Genomic DNA, 22,308 nt, shown 5'->3' with positions numbered 1-22,308 from the left:
GAGACAAGAGGCCAGGGCCTGCCTATCTCCTGAGCTCATTCCCCTACAAGAAGCCCAGCCCCATACCTGCGGGAGCATCTGGGAGGCAGCGTCAATCTGAGGGCCAGGTTCACAGAATCTGTGAGGCTCACAGAAACCCTGGGAGCACTTCAGACTTTCCCCAGCCAGTCCCCAGCCTTCGACATGTCTCTCCAGGGCCGGCGGGAGACAGGTGTCATTCATGCATCCAAATCCCACCTGATCTGGCACAAAAGCACTTGTGGACCACTGTTTCTAGTATCAACGGCACCTGACAGACGAGGAAACTAAGGCTCAGAGAAAAGAAGTAGCTTACCCAGGGCCACACGGTTCCCTGCCCCTACTGGGATACAGAGCAGGGGAGCCCGCAGGGATTAAGAACCCCAGGGCCCCGGGTGGCAGAGTCGGGGCTCGGCGGATAGAAAAGTGTGGGGGGTTATTCTTAATGAAGCAGATCCTTTATCGAAGACTGTCGGCCTCCTCTGGGTTCTGCTCAAGGGTCTCAGCCCAGCTCCACCCCAAACAGGATCCCTTGGGGACCCAGCAATGCCTCAAACCATCTACCTTGGTTGGGCACCCGGCTGCTGCTACCCCTGGGCTTCCAAATGGCCTCTCTGCCCATGCCGAGGCCACCTGATGCTTCTGCACAGGTTCCACGCACCTTTGTGTGGGGGCCTGCGCTGCGAGGGGCCCACAGTCCTGGGACACACACCCTACCCCACCAGGAAAAGTATCAAAACCCAAGCCCCACCACCCAGGAAGGGCTTCTACCCTTGGGCAGGGAGGGAGGTGGCAACCAGGAAGGGCTGCCCAAAGGCAGTGACCTGAGCTGAGTCTGAGGGAGGAGGCGTAAGCAGCCAGATGTGGGACACTCTGGGGAAAAACAAGGTACCCTCACTACAAGAGGGGTTGCTCTGCGCCAGGCACCTGCCAGGCCTGGGGCCGCACGACACACGGGCACGCTCACGTCCCTGTCCCCAGGAAGTAGACCCCCTGGTTCTCTGCAGCAGGCAAAGCAGCCCTCTGCCCCTACCCACTGACCAGAACCCCCCTCCCTTACTTTCTGCCTCTTTGGGGCAGGCGGAGCTCCTCAGGTCTCTCCTTAGGCACCAAAGAAATCCCAAGCGCTACAGAAGACCATGGTCATCAGAGCTCATGGGAAAGAGAGAGGAGAGAAGGAGGGAGGGTGCCTGGATAGGACTGGTCCCTCCAGTCCCGGGTCCTGCAGAGAGAGCCAGAGGGAGCCAATCTGCTGCCCACGGCGCTGGCCCTGCACTAATGGCGGCTGGGTAGACCCTCTGCTCCCAGCTAAACCCTCCATATGGTTCCTTTCCAGTTAGAAAGTGGGCCAATTGTGACATTTCCCCCCCATCTGGAGAGACAGATGGACAAGGGGAGGCGGCTGGACGGGGGGGTAAGAAAGAGCCACCTGGCTCCAGGAGGGAGGAGGGGGGGTCAGGGCAGAAGGGAGGGAAGCAGGGAATGGGAGCGAATTGTTCTCAAACAGGGAGGAACTCACAGATAAGGTGGTCTTTCTGGGCCATGCCCCCCCCCCCAGGAGGATCCATGGGATGGTCCTACCTGACACCCCAGGGCATATCTTGCACGCTTCATTTTGCTGGTGAGAGAAGAATTAAGTGACCACAGCTCCGTCAGCTAGAATGTGAGCCACAAGGTGCCTGAGATGGGAGTATGGTCTGAGCAGGATACTCTTACAACCCCAAGGGAGGGAGGGGATTGGAGGGGAAGTTTGGGGGGTTACGCAGAGCTCAACAACAACCGTGAACATTTATGAAGCGTCTGACGCCCGGTGAATATTATTCTGCAAATTTTACAAGGATTCATTCATCTGGGGTGTCGTCGGCACATCGCCAATTTCTAGATGAAGAAACTGAAGCACAGAGAGGTTAAGTGGCTTCCCAAGGTCACACAGACAGTCAGTGGCGAGGTAGGGGTTGAAACGCAAGCCATCCGTCTCCGGCAACCGCCCCTTCTGCCAGTCCAACGTGTCATGGCTTGGGCCACGTGGACAATGGGTTGGGGTACAAGGTCAAGGGTACATCCTGCGGGCCACAGACATGGGCATGTCTGAGCACACTGCCTGCTCTGGAGTAAGCGCCCTCTGGTGTCACTGTCCCAAGGTGAGAAACCAAGTACCCACAGGGTCCCTTTGCGTGGCTGCCCAATTGTCCGCACGGCTGCTCCGGGGACCCCCGAATGGGGGATTAAGTGGCTGGCTCACCAGGGGCTCTGCTGACATGACGCAAGCTGTCAGTAGTGAGTGGCACCGAGGACCAGAGTAGCCTCAGAGGGACCAGCATTTACTGAAACGTGCACTGCAGGCCGGGCGTGCAACGAGTCCTCACACATCCTGGGGCGGGTGCTCATAGCCCCATCTTACAGAGGAGGACTGAGGCTCGGAGGTGCTAGGTAGCTGACGGAGCTGACACGGCCAGTAAGTGGGACTGCAATCTGGGTCTGTGTCCAAACCCTCTCTTAGGCCGAGAAAGAAAAGGCCTGGGTCACTGGGTCTCTCTTGACCCCTACCTCCTGCCACCCCTCCCCGGCCCTGGAAAGACTCCAAGTCAGACACCAAGCCCGCCAGCCCTCTGTCCCCTCTGTCCCCTGTGCTGTCCCCGAGGCTGCAGCTCCATCACCATCACCATGGGGACCATGGCCAACGCTCCCTGGGATGCCCTCTTCAAACCTCTCTACCGGGGACGGTGCACTTGGCTGCACCCCCAGCTCCTCTCCCCATGGCCTCTCTCAATGGATAAAGTAATAATCCAAGGGTCCATACGGAGAGCACATATAATTGAATTAAACCTAAGTGGCAAAGAACACTCTCTGATCAGAGGCTGGAGCCTCCTACCTCTCCCAGACTCCAGGCGCAGGATCATAAGAAGGAAGGGGACACGCAGGAGTCTGGGTGTGGCCCCTTAAGCCCCCCTTGGCAAGCCCCTCACTCCACACGGCAACCTCCCAGCCCCCGGCAAGCACCCCAGCTGCCAGCTACAGGCTCTGATGCCCGCCAAGTCAGTGCCTCTGCTCACAGGGCCAAGGGCAGGAAGCCACAAGCACTTGCCAAGAACATCTGAGCACATGCGGGCGTGGGGACCTCAGAGACCTCCCGGCCCGAGCTGGACAGGGAGCGAGGAGGATGAGGCCAGAGAGGAGCAGCGCTTTGCCCAGGGGCACACAGCAGCTGGGGCAGACCCCACCTCCCGATGAGGCTCTCACCACTGCACCAAGGGGGTTAAAACCCAGGCCAGCCCTCTCACTGCTTCCCGCCTGCTTTGTCACAGCGTAACAGCCCAGACTAAACCCACAGTGAAGGCTGGGGCATCCCCTCACCTCCCTGGGCCCCGGCCAGCCCCCTCACCCCTCCAAGCTCCCTCCTGCAGTGAGTGCCCAGCGCACCCCCAGCTACGGTAGCACAGAGCCTGCCCTATCTCCACACCTTCCCCTCGTCCTGTGCCGTCCCACCTGCCAAAACGGACTTGTCCTTGGTCCCGTCCCTCCAGGCCCTGCCTCTACTCTGAGAAAGCTGGACAGTTCCATGAGGGAGTATCCAAGGAACACTTTGGAGACCACAGGGCGACATCCGGTAAAGTGAAGTGTGCGGATTGCCTACAAGCCGGCCCGCCCCCTTCTGCGTTCCTCCCCAGAAACGTACACATGGGGAGGGGGAGCCGGCCAGACATGTACCACAGCGCCGTTCGCAATAGCAAACAAACGGAAATGACCTATTTTACAACAGAAGATCGGAGAAATGGGTGTTTGCCCGATGGAAAGAAAACAGCTCTCGTGTGACGGCCCAACAAAATCCTGGGAGGACACAAAGTCGCTTGAAAAGGCAAATCGCAACCTGATCTGTCCCATTTGTGAGGGATTTAAAGACCGCATATAATAAAACAAGATGCGGTCTGTATGGAGACGCACGTACCTCTGAGCAAAAGCTGTGTGAAGGCAGGAGCTTCTGTCTGCTAGATTCGTCGCGTGCTTGGTAAACGTGGACCCCAGGACCCAAGCGAGACAAACCTTCCAGGCACAAGTGGCAGTGAGGGCGTTCCAGTCCTCACGTGTGCAGCCTGATGGAGAACACGCCAGGGCACACCCCAGCCTCCCTATTTCATCTGTGAAATGGAGCTACTCAGCACTCGCAGCCCAGTGGCATCCACAGTGCACGGCAGGGGAGGGGTGGGGGGTGCCTGTCTGGGACCGCCCTTCTCCTGCCAGCCTTCTGGCTCCCGAAATCCGCTCTTCCCCTGAGAACAGGCCATGAGCTGGCCAGCTGTCCCCCGTGACTCCCCCGGGCTCCAGGCACCTGCCCCGACTTGAATGTGACATAGAGACTCCACTAGCAAAACTTGATATCGGTTGCCTGTTGTATTTTGTGGTCTCTGAGCCCTTTCCATTTGCGGCCTGGTGACCTTTCCCGGTGTTCTCCAGGCCCAGCCAAGGTATCTGTGTCGGCGTCTGCCTCCAACTACACTCCCCAAGGGCGAGGCCGGGCCTGTGCATTTGTTCGTTCGTTCATTCACTCATCCATCCATCCGCATTCATTCACGCATGCATGCATTCACTCGAGAATTGCCCTGCTCCGTTCCTGGCACAATCAGATGTTGAGAAGTGATAAGAAGTAAAATTCCTACCTTGGAGCTCACGGTCTAGCTGGGAAAGAAAGCAAGACCAGCAAAGACAGCAATGAGCCCGAGGGAAAATGCAAAAGGACCGGCCCTCCGGGCCAGCAGGAGCACATGGCAGAAGGCCCACCGGTGCCAGGCCCGCTGCCGGCTCGTCCACGCTTCACGCTGCGTTCAACAACACACTGTGCCCACATGCTACCACGATTTTCCCTTCACTGAGTCTACAGATGTTTACCGAGCTTGTTAGGTACCGGGGAGGTTTTCGAGGCTAGGATACAGCCGTGAGGAGGACAGAGCCCCCCACCCTCATACAGCCCACTCACAGTGGCAGAAAACATCTCGGAGGCAGGGCAGAGGAAGAGACGAGAAAGTAGGGTGATGTGAGGGCGGGAAGTGGGGGCCGCATCCCCTCATTCCACCCGGTTTTGTCCTAGAGGACGGGGAAGTTCAGGCCAGGCCGTGCAGCTTAAGAGGCACGGATTTGGACTCCGCTTTGACTTTTCCCTAGGAGCTGCTGCCTTGCCTGACAGCCAGGAACTCAAAACACTTTGGACTTGTAGATCCCATCCTCAAGTGAGAGCTCGCTGTTGAAATGACCTCATTTCTCTGTCCTCCACTGCCTGGGGTTGTACGCGCTTGTTTGAGGCCGGGGACGTGGAAACCCACGGGCACTAAGGGATGCCCAGGGGGCGTCAGCCAGCCGGATTTCCTGCCTGGAGGGGTCTTCCTAATGCCCCCGTGGACTTAGATTCACACACACTGCACCTGTGCCCACTTTTTCCTCCTCCCCACACCTCCCTGTCCCCTGCCACATGGCTCTCCCCACTCGACCTGTCTGAATAAGCATCCCCGCGATCCTGCCACCCCCCAAGCAACCCCCAGATCTCCTCCCTCCGCAGCACCCCCACTTACGGGCTGGGCCCACCCTGGAAGCCAGGGCAGGCAGAGAGCAAAGGCCCTCCCACCAAGGCAGCTAACCCCAAGCCCACGAGGTGGGGCAGTCAGGGGACCTAGGCTCCCTGGTTCCTCCCCAGAGGCCTCAGCCACATCCTCCAGGCTTGGGCATCTGTCTCTTCCTCCAAATCTCACTCCCTCCCTCACCAGGCCCTGAGAAAGGAGCTAAGCGGCCAGCACACAGGCAGAGGGGTGGGCAGAGTGGCCAGGATGGGGCACCCCAATCCATAGCACTCCCTGTCCTGGGAGGACTCCACATCCACTCCGTCTTTCTCCAGCGCCCAGAGCCCTGGGATCACACTCTGCAACCCAGGATGTCCACTTGGCCTAAACAGCACTGGGGGGCTGGGCTCCAGACTAGGGAGGAGAAATTTCCCCACGGCTGAACCCACCCTTCCCCTCACGGTACAAGCTGGCCACTGCAGGAGGCCAGCACAGACATGAGCTCCTCTCCTCTTTCTCTTTTCCTTGCTTTTTTCCCCCCTTTTAAATTTAAAAAGAGAGAAAAACAATGAAAAGACAAATCCTGGGAAATCAAGTGGAAAAATCTACATTATGGCAAAATGTGAAGGCAGCAAATTGCAACATGGAGAGAAAGGTGGGGGGAGTTGCACAACCCGAGGGGGGCCCCCAGGTTCCTGGAGGTTCTAGCAGAGAGGGAGGTGGGGGAAGGCACGAGGGAGGCTGGGAGTCACCCCGAACCATACGGACACACACACGCACGCGCGCGTGGCCCTGCTCTCCTTCCTCCCACTCCAAGAGCCAGGCCCTCTCCCCAAATGCGCTTTCAGGAAAGGAAGGTACTCAGAGGGTCAGTGATGAATCCAGAGCTACTTTTGTTTTCAGGCAGCAGAGCCGGGACTGGAGGGTGATTTGAGGTCAGGAAGATGCCCAGGCCCTGGGAGAAGGCCCCTGGCCCGTGGCTGTTCCAGGGCGAGTAGGGCTGCGGGAGAGGGTGAGGGGTGGGCCCGCACTGGACCCAGTCTGACCAGCTCTGGCTCCAGCTGGGCCTGGGTCTCCACAGGGGGCTCAAGGCCTCTGGGGGGTGGGGGTGGGCGGCAGCTCAGGCCGGGTTCACGGCCACTGTCTCTTTCTGCTCCTGTTCCCAGACCTACTCCCCACCCTCTAGCCTCCACTCTAGCCTCCGTCTGACACATGGCTCCTTCCCTACAACCCTCGGTGCCTCCATGCGTGCGTGTGTGGGTGTGTGTGTGTGTGTGAGAGAGAGAGAGAGACAGAGACAGAGACAGAGACTTGAGGTCTCACCTCCTCCTCAGATCTGCAACATCCAGCCTTACTCAGGTCCCTACGAGAATCTGCCATCCGACCACAACTGCTGCCCCCACAGGCCTCTGCTCCCTCAGCCAGGGGGCTCCCACCCTTGCAGCCCTTCCCTCACTGGGCCTTGGTTACCTGCATCTCTAGTCAGAGCCCCAAGGGGTCCCGCACTCATGCCACACCTGCTCGGGAGACAGGGACTGATTCACGCTTGCCGGATGAACGAGCCACTGAGTGCTGGACTGACGGGGACGGAAGGGACAGAGGGGCAGGAGCCACCAACACGGGTGTAGGGGCAGAGGCTCTGCAGGAATCCAAGGTGAGCACCTGTACCTGCACAAGCCCTTCTAGCTCCTCTGGGAGCTCCTGACGCCTGCAGCCAACTGTGACCTCCCCTCTGAGCCACCACCTGGTCAGGCCGAGCGCCTGGACATCTGTGCGCACAGGCACTGGGCACCCACTCTGCGCCTGGAACCTACTTCATGTCAGGCTACAAAGATAAGCTGCGCACAGCATCTGCCCTTGTAGGATTCACTCGTGAGCTCCATGCACACACCTCACACACACCTGGACATCTCTCTCAGTCCTGCCTTGTCTTGAGATTTTATTTCTCCACCTAAATGCAAATTCCTCACTATGGGCGCTTAGGAAACACACAGGCAAAAAAAGAACAAGCAAAGGGGCACCTGGCTGGCTCAGTTGGTAGAGCATGAGACTCTTGATCTCGGGGTCGTGAGTTCAAGTCCCACACTGGGGGTAGAGTTGACATTAGAAGAAGAAGGAGGAGGAGGAGGAGAAGGAGGGAAGAAAAGTATAAGATAGCCATGCAAACTGGCAGGTCCTCAGATTCTGGAAGACAGCAGGGCCAGTAGAGAAGGGCATGAAATAGAGTATCTACCCTCCCCACTGTGGCCAGGATGACTCCAGCCCTAGGGAGGTATTGGGCCCACTGTGAGAGATTTGGCTGGAGCCAGAAAGGGACCAGGTACCAAGGGACAATGAGGATAAGACAGTCATCCAGTATCCCGCCTGGAGGTGCCTCCTTAACGTACCCCCAAGGTGTGTGCGAAGGATGAACACTGCACCCGCATTCAGCTTCCTCCGCCCCTCCAGCTCGAGGCAAAGGATGCAGGCTCCACGGCTTACTCACTGTGTGACTTTGGACAAGTTACTCAGCCTCTCTGAGCATCAGACTTTCCATCTGCAAAATGGGAAAGGACTTAAAGAAACTGTACCCGGTGGAGTGGGAGGGAGGCTCAAATGCGATGGAGTTTGTGAAGGCCTGCGTCTGCCTCCTGGAGCCAATGCCTCCGGGGAGTCGGTGAGGCCAGTGGGGGTAGGGGCTGCCCCAGGAGGAGGGCAGGAGCAGGGAAGGCAGAGACCTCATCACCCAGCTTGGGCCAGGACCCAGGGCTAGTGAGCGAAGCCCTGGGGACCAGGGGCACCGTGATAAAGCAAGAACTGTCCCCGGACACAGGGTGCTGGGAAGAACCCAGGACCAAAGCTTGGAAGCCCAGGGACTGTCCAGGGCAGAACATACATGCTTCCTTTCCTGAACAATCTCAGCCCCTGCCACCACTCCCAGCCACCCCCCTACACACACACATGCATTCATGGCAACTCACCAAGCAGCTTCGGTGGCCCCTCCAGTGAGGCAAATCCTGTCTTTCTTCTGAAACCCTCTCCCTCTGCCTCCACTCTCATCCAGCCCTGCCCGTGTGGAGAACCGGGCTGGCTCTGGGGGTGCAGGGGACACGGGCATCAGAGAGCTGGCCTGGTGTGACACAGGAGGCTGAGTCTGGGCACAGCAGGGCCCATGTCCCATTTCAACCAGCTACTTGCTTCGTGATAAAAGCTACTTTGCCCAACCTCTCTGAACATCCATTTCTGCATCTGTAAAACAGGATGGCATTACCCCCACCCCAGACACGCAGGGTCGTTGTGAAGATTTCAGGGATCACCTGTGGACAGGCCGGGCCTCAGAGGGGACAGGTGGGGGAGGGGAGGGGCAGGTCCAGGGGGGACTAATCAAGGCAGCTGTGGGGCTCAGTGCCTCTGAGCCGAACGTGGCTGTCCCCTCCCCAGAGGCTGCTGGGCAGTGGCAGCGTTGTTCAGAGCTGCATTATTCATGGTGCTCAGCTCTGAGCAGAGGGAAATTTGCTGAGTGATCGACCTAATATCTTAACACAAACCCATTTAGGCAAAACACCTTTGAAGCGAGAAAGGCAGAAAAAAATAAATAAAAAAGGAAGCAAAGAGGTTTGGAGGCAGGTGGTGGCGACGGGGTGCAAGGCACAGAGAGATGGCTGGTTCCTACCTGTCCCCGCCCACTGCCCACCCCCCACCCCCCGCAGGAGACCCCTGCCTCAACCCAGCCCCCAGGCCCCGCCTTCCCCCCCACTCTCAGTGGCCATGCCGGCATCCTTTGATTGAGGGAATCCCCACCCATTTCTCAGATTTGGCTCAGAGTAGGGAAGAGTCTGCCCAAGGCTCACACAGCGAGTCAGGGGGCAGCCGGACACAGGATCGCCGAGTGTGAGCTCAGAGTCCTCTGCCGAGGGGCTCCTCACACAACGGGACCCCCGTGTCCCTTGACACCCGCTTCCTCAGCCTCAAACTCCACACTCTACCACAAGAGGACCTCTTTCTCCAACTCAACTCAGCCTTTCCCACCCTCAGCCTCCGCTGGTCCCTTTGCCAGAAATACCCTTCCTGCTCTTTATCCGCCCAACACCCCACAGGGGCTCATTTTCTCCTCCTCTTCCCCTTGGAAACATCCCAGATCTCTGCCCCAGCCGGAACTCATCACTGTCTACTTGGGCTCTCGTTACACCCTCTCCACAGGCACGTGCCATCCTCTGCCTGTGCTGTGACCCATTTTGTAGCTCTCGTGCTTTGAGGCGTGAGGGCTCCCAGCCACTTCTTAGCTGGGTGACTTTGGACACGTTACTTCCCTCTCTGGGCCTTAGGTTAATATACACGTAAGGCGCTCTGTGCACGGCCTGGCACAGAAGCACTCAGTAAGCGTTTGCTATTATAATGTGATTGTCGGCTTCCTCCATCAGTCCACAAGCCCATTTTTGCGAAAACCGTGTCTTTCTCGTTTCTAACTCCCCAGTTTCCAGTGGAGTGCCAGGCACACAGTAGGTGCTAATCAACATCGGCTGAACTGAGCCTAACTGCCAGCAGTGTGGTCTGCCTGGCCTCTTCACCCCTGACCCCTTGAGGAGAGGGGCCAGTGATGGGCTGGTGGCGGGGACCCTGCATGGGGCAGGGGCGTGAACAATCTGACCTCTGGCCAGCTCTACCCCATAGCAGGAACTGACAAAGCTCAGTTGGGCAGGGAGGGGCCGGGGTTGGGGGCCGGCCGCTGGGCCTGTGGTTTGGCCAGGGAGGAACAGGCAGCTGCAGGCCGGGATGAAATATTTAGGAGCCCACATCCCCAGGAAGTGGAAACTGACAAGCAAAATGAAATGTTGAGATGTAATTACCCAGGCAGGCCAAGCATGTCTCCCCGCCGGCGGCGGGCTCAGCACCCGCCCCCCCCACCCCACCCCCGCCACAAGCAGGCACTGGGTAATGAAGTCCTCCCGGACCCTTTCTCGCGCCAGTCCTCGCCCCCTCCTCTTCAGGCCAGGCCAGGGGGAGAGGTGGCACAAGAGCAGAGCACGCAGCAAATGGGGGGCCCAGCCCCGGCACCGATCTATGCAGGCAATCCCCTCACCCCACTGGGCCTCAGCTACCTCGGCCAGAAAATGGGGCTGTTGACCCACGCCAGGGAGGGAGGACCCAGACGGTGAATGTGCACGTGCTTCATTAACTGGCATTGGCAGAGGACGGTGGCAAGGACAGCAGTGAGGACAGGGGCGGACACCAGCCTGACCCAGCACGCCATGAGAGGCTTTCTGGAGGTAATGGGCTGCCCAGGACTCAGGTGAGCAGGAAATGATGGACAAAGGTCTGGGGCTGAGGTCCAGATGTGGGCCCTGAGCTGCCCGGTGCTCACCTAACCCCAACAAGCTTCCCCAGGCTCTCCCAACACTGTTGGGCCACAGCTAGGAGCACAGAGACAGAGACCCGGACAGGGGCTCCAGGCCTAAACCCTGGGAACAGCCTTGAGTGGGTCTCCGGAGGGCATCCTGGAGCAAGGGAGCTGGGAACGGATACTCAGCTGACCCTCATCCTGCACACCAGAACTGGGGGAGGCAGCACTCCTTTCTGACTGAAACCAGGGCCCAGAGAAGGGCCGTGATCGGCCCAAGGCAGCCCAGCATGTGCTACTCACACACATGCTGCCCCTCTCCAGGCTGGCTCAGCACTCCCGGGGCAGGTCCGGCCTCACCCGGAAGCAGCCAGCTGACCCCTCAGCTCTAACCCGCTGTGCACCCCGACTCCCATCAACACCGTCTTACCAGACCAGAGTCCCTCACCTACACAGCCCAGCCTGGTCCCCTAACTCTCCACCAAAACTCCAATCCCACTCCACCACTCCCTTCCCTCAGTGGCTCTCACCTCTCTCAGGGCCAAGTCCAAGTCCTGAGGCCCTGCACCCTCATCATCCACCTCCAACAGCACCTACAGTTGCCAACACACACCAAGGTGTCCCTCTCTTCCTGCCTTTGCTCAGACTGTTCCTCTGCCTTTGTGCCCAACTCCCCTCCCCAGACTCCTCCTTCAAGTCAGCACCTGTCCACTCTTAAGGGTTCAGCGCATGGCCCACTCCTCCAGGAAGCCTTCGTGGGTATCCCCAGGCTCCTTCTCCTTGGGCGCCCTTAACGATCCCAACATCTCAATCACTGCACTTAGCACAGTGAATGAAAATTATGGGAGATGGCCACTGCCAGGCTCGAGCATTCACTGATTCAGCAACAACTTATGAAGCACCTACCCACACACCCCCCCCCCCCCGCCCAGTACCAGGCACTGTCCTTGACACTGTGGGCACAGCTATTCATAGGACAAACCAGAGTCCTGCCCTCACGGAGCTGATAGCCATCTACGAAGTAGATAACAGATGCTGAGGAATGAAAGAATGAACTAATTAATGAAGAGTTGGCCTAGGGGCGCCTGCATGGTTCATTCGGTTAAGCGTCTGACTCTTGATTTTGGCCCAGATGTCACGGTTGGTGAGAACCAGCCCCGAATCGGGCTCTCCCTCCCTCCCTCTCTCTCTCTCCTTCTCTCTCCTGCACACACACACACTCCTCCATTATTCCACAGCCCTCAAGTTCATGCAGTGCTCACACATTCTCTCATTAATTCCTCCCAATCAACCCATGGCTTAGGTGACCATTTTACAGATAAAGAAACCAAGTCCCATGAGCCAGAGCCTCGGTCTGGCTGCCTCCCCCTTTCCTTTCTCCAGCTGATCTTCCCCCTCTCTTCCGCCTTTCTACCTCTCTCTCCCACCTTCTGGGGTGACTGGCAAGTTGCCTCCTCTCTCTAAGCCCATTTCCCTATCTGTAAAATGGGGCAGGCAAGGCACCCCTCCCATTCCCCCCACGGCAGCCCCAACTGTGTCCCTCTCCATCTTTGTTCTTCTCCCTCCCTCCCCTCTCCTCTCGCTTGTCACTTTGTCCTGCTTCCTCCCCCCATCCCAAAGCCTCCCTTGGGTCCCAAGATGTCTACCAAATGGTCGTTAGCTTTCCTTCTGGCTCATTAAAAATGAGAATTTGCATAGAATATCCATATGATCATTCTGTCTACAGGAAAATGGGACACGGATATAAGGCACGGATATAATGTAAGTTGGGGAGAAAGGGGAGGACAGTCACAATGCAAGGGGGAGAAACCCCACCAGGAAGAGACCAAGTGCTCACCACTGGGGGCTCAGACCTCAAAGACAGCCCCCCCTCAAGCCCTTCAGCCCTTTCTTGGCCTTTCCGATGGCTAATTCACCTGTTTTTGTCATTCTTACAATAACCAGCAAAGTAGGGATTGCGATTATCCCCATTTTACAGATGGAGAAACTGAGAGCCAAAGAGGAATGATGGCCTGTCCAAAGACACACAGCAAGTCTGTGGCATTCCTGGGGGGGGGGGCAGTGGTCTCTGCCATGGGCCAGACTCCCCCAAACCCACGTAGGCCTGCTGTTCTCCCAGGAATGCTGTCCCTCCTCACTCTCGGAAGGAAGACGTCACCAAGTACTGCATGAGTTAGGCAGTTCTTCTACCCAGAATACCCTTCTGCTCTTCTGGGACAGGCCCACCCACTCTTTAAGGCTCTCCTCCCATCACCCCTCCTCAAGGAGGTTCCCCCTCCCCAAACAACTGTTTAGCCAGATGCAGGGATTTTTGGAGACAAATGCTTCCAGACCTCTTCTCTCAGCTATATACAGTTGACCCTTGAACAACACTGGTTTGAACTGTGCAGGTCCACTTATATGTGGATTTTTCTCGATACAGTACAGTCCTGTAAATGTATTTTCTCTTCCTTGTGATTTTATGAATAATATTTCCTCTTTCTTAGCTTCCTTTTTTATAACACTATATAATACATGTAACATACAAAATAAGTGTTAATCAACTATTTATGTTATCAGTGAAGTTTCTAGTCAACATGACTATTCATAGTTAAGTTCTGAGAGAGTCAAAACTTATATGTAGATTTTCAACTGCACAAAGGTTGGCACCCCCACCCCCCGGGGCTGTTCAAAGATCAACTGTAATTGCATTTACACCTGCCTCATCCCAAAAAGAATTCGCAGCAGTGCCCAGAAATAAATATGTTTGGCTAAAAAAAAAAAAATTAATGACAGAATTGAGGGGAAGAGACCTGCACTTTAAAGATGAGGCTTTGCTCAGCAGCCAAAGACTGGCATAGAACTGGCAGTTTGTTGGGACCAAAGCCAACCAGGGATTCCCCAAAGGTCTGGCCTTGGGGTGGTTGCCGCTATCCGTGGTGCTGAACCCAGGAGTTGCCTGAGCGACCTCCAGTCCACATGCGATTTAGGAGCAAGTCCTGCGGGCTTGAGCTTCAAAATACACCCTCAGGACGCCTGAGTGGCTCAGTCAGTTGAGCATCTGACTCTTGATTTCGGCTCACGTCATGATTCCAGGGCCGTGGGATCAAGCCCTGCGTCAGGATCCACACTTAAGATTCTCTCTCTCCCCCTCTGCCCCTCTCCCTGCTCCTGTTCTATCTGTCTGTCTAAAATTAAAAAAAAAAAAAAAAAAAAATTAAGACCCTAAATCAGTCCGTTCTCATCATCCCCACTCCCAGTCTAAGCCATCATCGCTTTTCACCTGGATGATGGCAGTGGCCTCCTCAGTGGCATTCCTGCCTCAGTCATCTCAGCCTTCACAGTCTGTTCCCTACACAACAGCCAGAAAGATCCTATTAAACCCAAGTCCGTTAACATCCATTCTCTGCTCACAACACTCCAATAGTTCCCATCTCATTTAGAAGCTAAAGTCCTCCCAGTGGCCAACTAATCCCCACGTGATCAGCCCTCCTCTTCTACATCCTTCCACCTGACTCACTCTGCTCCTGCCTCCTCTTGGCTATTCTCCAAGAAATGCCAGGCAGGATCCCACCTCAGGGCCTTTGCACTTGCTCGTTCCTCTGCCTGGGGCACTCTTCCCAGAGATCACAAACCTTACTCCCTTACTGCATTTGGGGCCCTGCCCAAATGCCACCTCTGCACCTTCTCTGACCACCTTATATGAGATTGTCTCCCCTACCTGGCCCTCTCTGCCAGCTGCTTTATTCTTCTCCATAGCATGCCATCAGCTCCTCCCTGAAATTGTAGGAGGGGGATACCTGAAATTGTATTATATAGTGATGCATTTACTTGTTTACTGTAAGCTGCCTCTGGCCCTCTCCCCAAATGTGAGTTCACAAGGCCAAGGATCTTCATCTGTTTGGTCCATTGCCATGTCCCTAGTGTCCTGGTTCAATGCCTGGCACACGGTAGGTGCTCAATAAATATTTATTCAGCAAATGAATGACTTACCATGCAGAGGCGATGGATGAGGAGCTAAAGAGGCAAACAAATGCCCCACTCTCCTCCTCACCAGCGGCATCCTATGGAGCAGGCTCTATGTGACTTAGAGGCCTGAACTCCATCCTTCTGAGTCCCTGAAAGCCCCAGGAGCATGAAGGGAGCAAGCACTGAAGAAGTGACCACCAAGGAATATGACCCTCCCTACCTCTGGGGCCTTTTTTTAAAAAATTTTTTTAATGTGTATTTATTTTTGAGAGACAGAGAGACAGAGCATGAGTGGGGGAGGTACAGAGAGAGAGGGAGACACAGAATCCAAAGCAGGCTCCAGGCTCTGAACTGTCAGCACAGAGCCTGATGCAGGGCTCAAACTCACGAACTGTGAGATCATGACCTGAGCTGAAGTCAGTTGCTTAAGTGACTGAGCCACCCAGGCACCCCACTCTGGGGCCTTTTAGACAGGGCCTGTTGGGGCTCAAAGACACTGGGAAGAGGGCTGGTGGACACAGAATCACAAGGCAAAAATGGCTACGAGCAGCCCTCAGTTGTGTCCACATGCATGAGCCCATCAGAGAAGGTACCCAGCCCCTTGCTGGTCTTACTGATGAAGAACTGGAGGCTCAGGGGGGGGAAAGTGACTTGCCTAAGGTCACACAGGAGTAGAGGATGAGGCTGAGACCCCACCCAGGACACTCAGCAGCCCCATACAGGCCTGAATCAGGAAGCCTCAGAGTGGAGAGGAAAGAAAATGGTGAGCTCACAGGATCTTTCCAGAGCTTCAGAGAAAAGGCAGTATGGGACATGCTTTAGCTAGCTACATCTCCAAGGAGCTCAGAGTGGGGGTACTGAGGACCCTACCTCAGATAGGAAAACAGGCTGAAGTCCAATAGTCAGCAAACAGGTGTAGAGGGTTCCTGGAGGTCCCAAACCTGAGCAGGGGAAGGTCACTTGCCTTCTCCAATTGCTCTTTAACAAAGGGGAAAAAAATCAGAAGGATCAGGTTGCTCTGTGCATGGCTACTCTGTGGGCTTAAGTCTGGGCCCAAGAACGACGGACACACCGGAAGCTGGAGCCAACCCTATGGTACCTGGACTTCCATGTGGTGAGGACAGATAGAAAAGCCAAGAGCGGTGGGTGAGCATGCAAAGATGCACGTTGGGGGACCTCCGAAGTCCCCTAACCCATCGCCTTCATCTTGGTCATCAAGCTGACACTCAGAGAGGGAAAGTGAACAGCCCAGGGTTACACAGCCACCCAGAGACTGAAGCAGAACTAGAAGTGGGCCCAGCTCCCCCACTCTGATTAGTAATGGTGACAACTGACACCTTTGGCAGCCTGGTGTTTTTACAGGGCCCAGACTATCCTAAGCACTTCATACACATTAACTCGCTTACTGCTCACAGCAACCTAAAAGGCGGTGAGGGGAGGCTACTATTAATATCCTCCTTTCACAAGGTGGAAACTGAGGCCCAGAGACCATAAGGGACTGCTCGATCTGGGCTCTTACCCACTCCACTCTACCGCGGCATCCAGAGGACAGGGTTCAGAAGGTCAAAGCCACAAAGGGGCTGCAACCAACAAAGGGAAGTTTTTTTAAACCCCAAAGAAATCTTCAAACACGTTCCACAAAGAAGACCAGTGAAAGAAAATGCTGCTTCCTGTCCAGGAGGCAAGGGATGCAAATTCAGGGCAAGAAGGGCTCGGCATCTAATATCTTCTTCTTCCTGTCATCCCCGTCAAGCTTAGAGGCAAACCCAGATTGGTGCACGTCCCTGCTGTGATAGGTCAGGGGAAGCACATCAGAGACGAATTGGAGAGAGCAGGAAAAGTGACCCAATGACACCCAACCCAGGGGACTCACAAAATCAAGAGGTGTCAGCGCCCTGCCAAAGGCCAGAGTGGCAGAGAAATCAGAGTGGACAGGCTAAGTCCCCAAGGCGGGCCGGGCAAGCTCGGGGTTCATCTTCACAGCAGTACGAAGATTGACCTGGCAATCACCAAGCAGTCACATCGATGCCAACACCTTGCCAATCTCCAAGCGCTGTCCAGGAGACCCAGCTGGCGCGTGGTAGGCCTCGTGGCTCGGGAGGGGGTGCCCGTGCCAGGTCCACTTAATCTCCACCTACGGTGGAGTGATGGGCAGCAGAACAAGGGAGCAGGAGACGTGATGGGTCTCAAGTTTTTGGCGGCCTGGCTGCTAAGCTAGAATGGTGGGGACCGGCTGCGAGGTAGGGCCCACTTCCCCCTCCACATCCTTGGAGAACGTGTGGCCAATGGCCAGGGCATACTGGGCCTGTGCTGTGACTCCCGGAAGCAGCCGGGGGGGGGTGGGGAGGGTCCAGAGGTCTCCCCCGAAGAAGATGCTACAAAGTACCTCACTCTCACATACACCAAGCTATATCCAGTGGCAGGACCCCTCCTGCTTCCAGCTCCCCAGCTCCTTGGCTAATTTCAACCACATTTCACCTGATTAGGGGTGAGAAGATTTGCATGCTCCAGGCTCCGTCCCCATGGAGTTGGCCCCAATAATCCCTGAACCAAAAGACCAAACTCTGAAGTGTCATCATTTGACATTCACGCCTTTAGGTCTTGAGAGATGTCTTCTTTTCCAGCGCTCCTCGGAGAGCCTTTGCTTATGGAGAAAAATGCCTGGAGCCAGGGGCCATGGACTGTGAGGACACAGCCTGTAGGGGGCAGAGCTAAATGCAGGAGATGAGCTGATGTTCCCGCACCTGTTACGGATGAGCAAGAAGGAGGCCCCAGAAGGGCAGTGATGGACCCAAGGACACAGGGCTAGTCATCTGTTTGCTCACGTGTTCGTTCTATAAACATCCACTGAGGCCCTGCTGGGTCCAAGGGAGCGTGAGGAGCACAGAGCCAAGAGAGCCCTATCCCTCCCCAGCCTCAAGGAGTCCAGCCAGAGTCAAACGGCAGAGGCCCAGGGAAAGTTCGATAGGCACTGGGGCAGATGTGCTTGAGGTCTCCCAGGTGGTGAGCCCTGGGGAAGGTCTTCCTCCCTTCAGGTGAGCATCTCCACCTGGGAAGAGAGCAGTTTAGGGAGGGAAGCCCCCAGAGAGGCAGAGCCTTGGCCTGAGCCTTAAGGGCAGAGGGCCCCCCCCCACCGCCACTCAGGGCTCTGAGCAAGCGGGGGACACAGCAGGTAGAGCTGGGTTGTGCTAATACACTCCCTTGGGTAAGCAGACATGACCCCAACTGCCAGAAAATTTTAAAACACAGGACTGGCTTTAAAAAACTCTGCTCTTCGGGGCGCCTGGGTGGCGCAGTCGGTTAAGCGTCCGACTTCAGCCAGGTCACGATCTCGCGGTCCGTGAGTTCGAGCCCCGCGTCAGGCTCTGGGCTGATGGCTCAGAGCCTGGAGCCTGTTTCTGATTCTGTGTCTCCCTCTCTCTCTGCCCCTCCCCCATTCATGCTCTGTCTCTCTCTGTCCCAAAAATAAATAAACGTTGAAAAAAAAAATTAAAAAAAAAACAAAACAAAAAACTCTGCTCAGCTCCATCTCGCATCGGTCCCCATCCCACAGCCAGGCCCCTCGGCCAGGTCCCTTCTGCCTGACTCACTCCTCCCTTCAGCCTCCTTCTCATGCTGTTCCCCCACCTGGCATGCCCTTCCCTTCCTCTTCACGTGTCTAAGCCGGTCTGGCTGGGCCGAGTCCCCCGCAGTGTATCTCTTACTTTAACAGACGCATCATCCCAGCCCTTGGTTCTCATTCAGGCAAACTCTGCTAAGCACCTGCTGCAGGCAGGGCGGGGTGCGGGGTCTGGTGGTGCACTGCTCCTCCCGTGTGCACCGGGAGCCGGCTCCTTCCTCTCCTCACACGGGGGCTGCATACACAGAGAGTGTGAAGCCCAGGCCAGCTGGGAAACTCAAGTGAGTCCGGAAGACCAAGCCTCTTCCCCTTCCTGCCCTCCAGCGCAGGCTGCATCTCAGGAGGAAGCATCCCAAGACAGGCACTGTGGCGAAGAATGACAGGAGCCTGAGCCCTACATCCCAGCCTGGCGCAGCTGCAGAGCAGCCCTGCGTTCTCATACCCCTGCTCTGCCTCCGGGAAAGGATGCTGTCCTCAGTGAGTCTCGAGAGGGTCGGGACCAGCCAGCGAGCTTGGTGCGGGGAGGAAGCTGGGGTCCCGGGACAGCTCAACCTAGCCCTCCGTGCCTCAGTCTGCCCTTCTGCAGGCCAGGAGAGCAGCCTCAGGGCCCTGAGTGGGAGAAAGGCCAAAGAAGTGAGTCGCTGGGGGCTGGATTTTGTGACCCATTCCACAAACATTTACTAAGCAGCTACTATGTGCCAGGGAGACACATAGCGGAGAACAAAACGGGCAAAAAATCTCTGCCCTTGTGGACCATAAACAAATACACATTTACTTGTCAAGTGCTGTAAGAAAAACAGAGCGGGGAACAGGGAACAGAGAGTGATGGCCCGGGGGAGGGTCTATTTCAGATACTGTGGTCAGAAAGGTCTCTCTGAAGAGGGGACAGCTGAGAAGACACCCAAATGCACCGAGGATGTGGGCCACATGGATACTCAGGGAAAGACAGTTCCAGGCAGAGGGACCCACCAGTGCAAAGGCCCTGAGGTGGGCTTATGTCTGGAGTGTTAGAGGAGCAGTGAAGAGGCTGGTGTGGCTGCAGCAGAGAAATGGAGAGGAGAGTGGAAGGAGAAAAGACCAGGGGGGCAGCAGGAAAGGAAGTGGCCCTCTCTTAGGGGGTCTCTGGATCTCGGGGAGGGGGGCCCTGGGGCAAACCTCTCTGGTTTCCCAGATATATGAGGAGCGTCAGCATCCCCCGACCCCCGTGGCACAAAGCTTTCTGGCTGGCCAAGCTCTTCCCCCTTCACCTCGGAGCCTCCAGAAGGCAAGTGTTCCCTCACAGCAAAAGAAGCTGAGTCCAGAGATGTCACAGAGCCATGGGATGAGGAGGTGCCCCGGCCTTGAGCCTTGGCTGCCGGTCACCACCCTTGCCGGTGCACTGACTGAGGCCATCTAAATGCAAGTCTGATGCTCAGCCCTGGGAGTTGGAGCTGGAGGTCAGACCAGCAACAGCTTGACTCACCAGCATCTCTGGAATATCAATAGGGGACACAGGGACACAGCGGGGAGATGAGGCTTTGGAACTTCTCGCCGTGCAAGGGACAGGACGTCCTCCAAGGAGCAGGCCTGACCCACCCGCCCCCACCCCTTCTTGTCACCACCAGAGAGGCCATGGCGTTCCCACCCTAGAGGCACGGGCCTGGATGTGCCCAGCGTGCTGTAACCACCTACCGGAGAGGACCAGAACCAAATTCCCCAGGTGACCCCCTGGAGAGACCCCTGCCAGGAACTGACCTGTGTCCTTCCTGCCATATTCACCAGAAGTGGGGGAGCCTTCTGCTGGATTCAAATTCCACTCCTGCTATTTTCCAGCTGGGTGGCCTCAGGGGAGTTACTTAACCTCTCTGAGCCTCAGTTTTGCCATCCATATAATGGAGCTGTCTTGAGGGCTAGATGAGTTAACACGAACCAAGTGTGTAAAACAAGACCTGGTCCGCGGGAGGACTCCATAAATACTGCCTACTAATATCAGCCATTCTCCTGTCGCCCACACGGGGAGCCTGGGCTGCTACTCCACACTTCCGTTTGACCTTAAGCAGGCCCCTTAACTTCCCTGAGCCTTCCTCTTCCTCATCCGTGAAATGGAGCACTGCTGCAAGTAAACCGAGGCTCACGGGGGGGCCCATGGGCAGAGAAAGGCTGTGAGGCTATAAAAGCTTACACCCCAGAGCCCCACCCTGAGAGGGCCCAGGACGGTGGTGGGAGGCACCGAGGGCAGGGCCACGTCTGTACCACCCCCTCAAGCCTGTCTCTCCCTCCCTAGGTGACTCACTCGGCATTATCTCGGGAGCCCAGGTGGGACCTGCGCTGCATGCCTAATCCCAGCACTGGTTGTACTCTGCCTTTCGGCCTTCCCCTCCGCAGCCGCAGCCTGGCAAGGAGGAGGGAGCCCTGGCGTTCAAAGCGGGGGAAATGCACAAGCGTGCACACGCACACGCGCCTGTCCCCGGACACCCCTACTGAGGCAGGCCTGCCGGTCACGTGCCCAGAAAATCACATATGTGTGCCCCTCACTCCCACACGTGTCCTGCCCTAGCTGCCTTGGGAGCTCACCTCGCTGCCCTGTCACCACGAGACCTGCTGTCCTGTAAGGCCCAGGCTGGCCTGGGCTCCTGTGGTTTTGTCATTAGCCCTGTCCCGGAACGTGGCCTGCAGCTTCAGTCAGGGCCCCCACAGACCTTCCAGCTCGCCCCAGGCCTCCCTAGGAACGGTCAGAGAGCGGGGAGGGCCACAGCCCAGGCAGCCAGACCCCTGATAATGAACCTCTGATGTGTGTCCCAGAGCTCCCACAGCCATGGGCCAGAAGCACGTTTCGTTCTGGCTTACCCCCATTTCACAGATGAGAAAACCAAAACTGAGCAGCGGAATGACTTTCCAGGGCTCTCACGGCCAATAAGTGGCCAAGCCGGAGCCTGGGTCCGTCCGCCAGAACTGACCCGTCAACCGCATGCTGCCACCCCTGTGATCCAGGCTGGGAGAGACGGACAGCATGGGGTTGAAGGGCCTGGGTCTGACCACCTGGCTCCAAGTCCTGCTCCAGCATCTCACTGTGTGAGCCTGGGCAAGCCACCTCACCCCTTTGAGCCTTAGTTCCCCCATCTGTAAAATGGGAACACAAACACCAGGCCCTCAGGGTCATCACCAGGATTCATGATTGTGGAGGGAGGATGCCTGGCACGGGACAAAGCTCAGTCAAGGGCCACAGGATGGCCCAGGGAGAGCACGGTGCTAATGGGGGCTGGGAAATTCGGGGCCAGGGCTTTCTTTATGCCCTGTGCCAATGGCCCAGTCAGCGCTGGGTGCTATGCAAGAGCTCCCCACCCAGAGGACAGAGCCGGGTTCCATCCCTGGTCCTCCACATCCTGGCTACGTGGCCTTGGGAAAATGACCTACTCTCTCTGACCTCAGTTTCTTCATCTCTAAATTGGACACAGTTATGTTCCCCTGTAGGACATCAAGTCCATACAGCAGGCACCCAGGACTTGCTGGCCAAGCTCCCCTCAGCTCTGATGTGCATCCTCAGCCTGGCAGGCGTGCCCTCCCCTCTACACCGCTGACACTTTTCTGAGCAACTCACAGATGATTTATACTTCAGAGGACGAATCAATACAATATACGGCCAAAGACATCTTTAATCTTTCACAGGGATTAGGCTACAAGGTACAGCGGCCTCTTTCTACAGGCCGCTCAATTCGGATTTCAATTTGGCCAGCCGGAGCATGGCTTTCTCTCTTCTTTTCTTTTCACCCACCTAAAGACGTTCCTCCAAATCAAATTTCATTTAGCAGGATGAGGGGAGACCTAGCTGCCCGAACACGAGGGCAGGCCCAGCCAGGGCCCTGGGGCTACAAGGGGAGACA

The 22,308-nt window shown here is 56.6% G+C and overlaps 1 protein-coding gene and 1 non-coding gene across 2 annotated transcripts in view; one reads left to right on the top strand and one right to left on the bottom strand.

Moving 5' to 3' along the window:
- GRM4 (glutamate metabotropic receptor 4) overlaps positions 1-22,308 on the bottom strand; it is a 103,651-nt gene that overhangs the window by 37,269 nt on the left and 44,074 nt on the right.
- On the top strand, positions 7,584-7,656 carry TRNAK-CUU (transfer RNA lysine (anticodon CUU)). The gene has a single exon. It is a non-coding gene; the product is annotated as a tRNA-Lys (tRNA).

Source organism: Lynx rufus, unplaced genomic scaffold (genome assembly GCF_022079265.1).
Source record: "Lynx rufus isolate CCGP_SWC_20201006 ecotype Redwood Valley unplaced genomic scaffold, mLynRuf1.p SCAF_6, whole genome shotgun sequence".
Classification (NCBI taxonomy): domain Eukaryota; kingdom Metazoa; phylum Chordata; class Mammalia; order Carnivora; family Felidae; genus Lynx; species Lynx rufus.
Note: the sequence above shows the minus strand (reverse complement) of the source record. Positions and strands in the feature narration are given on the sequence as shown.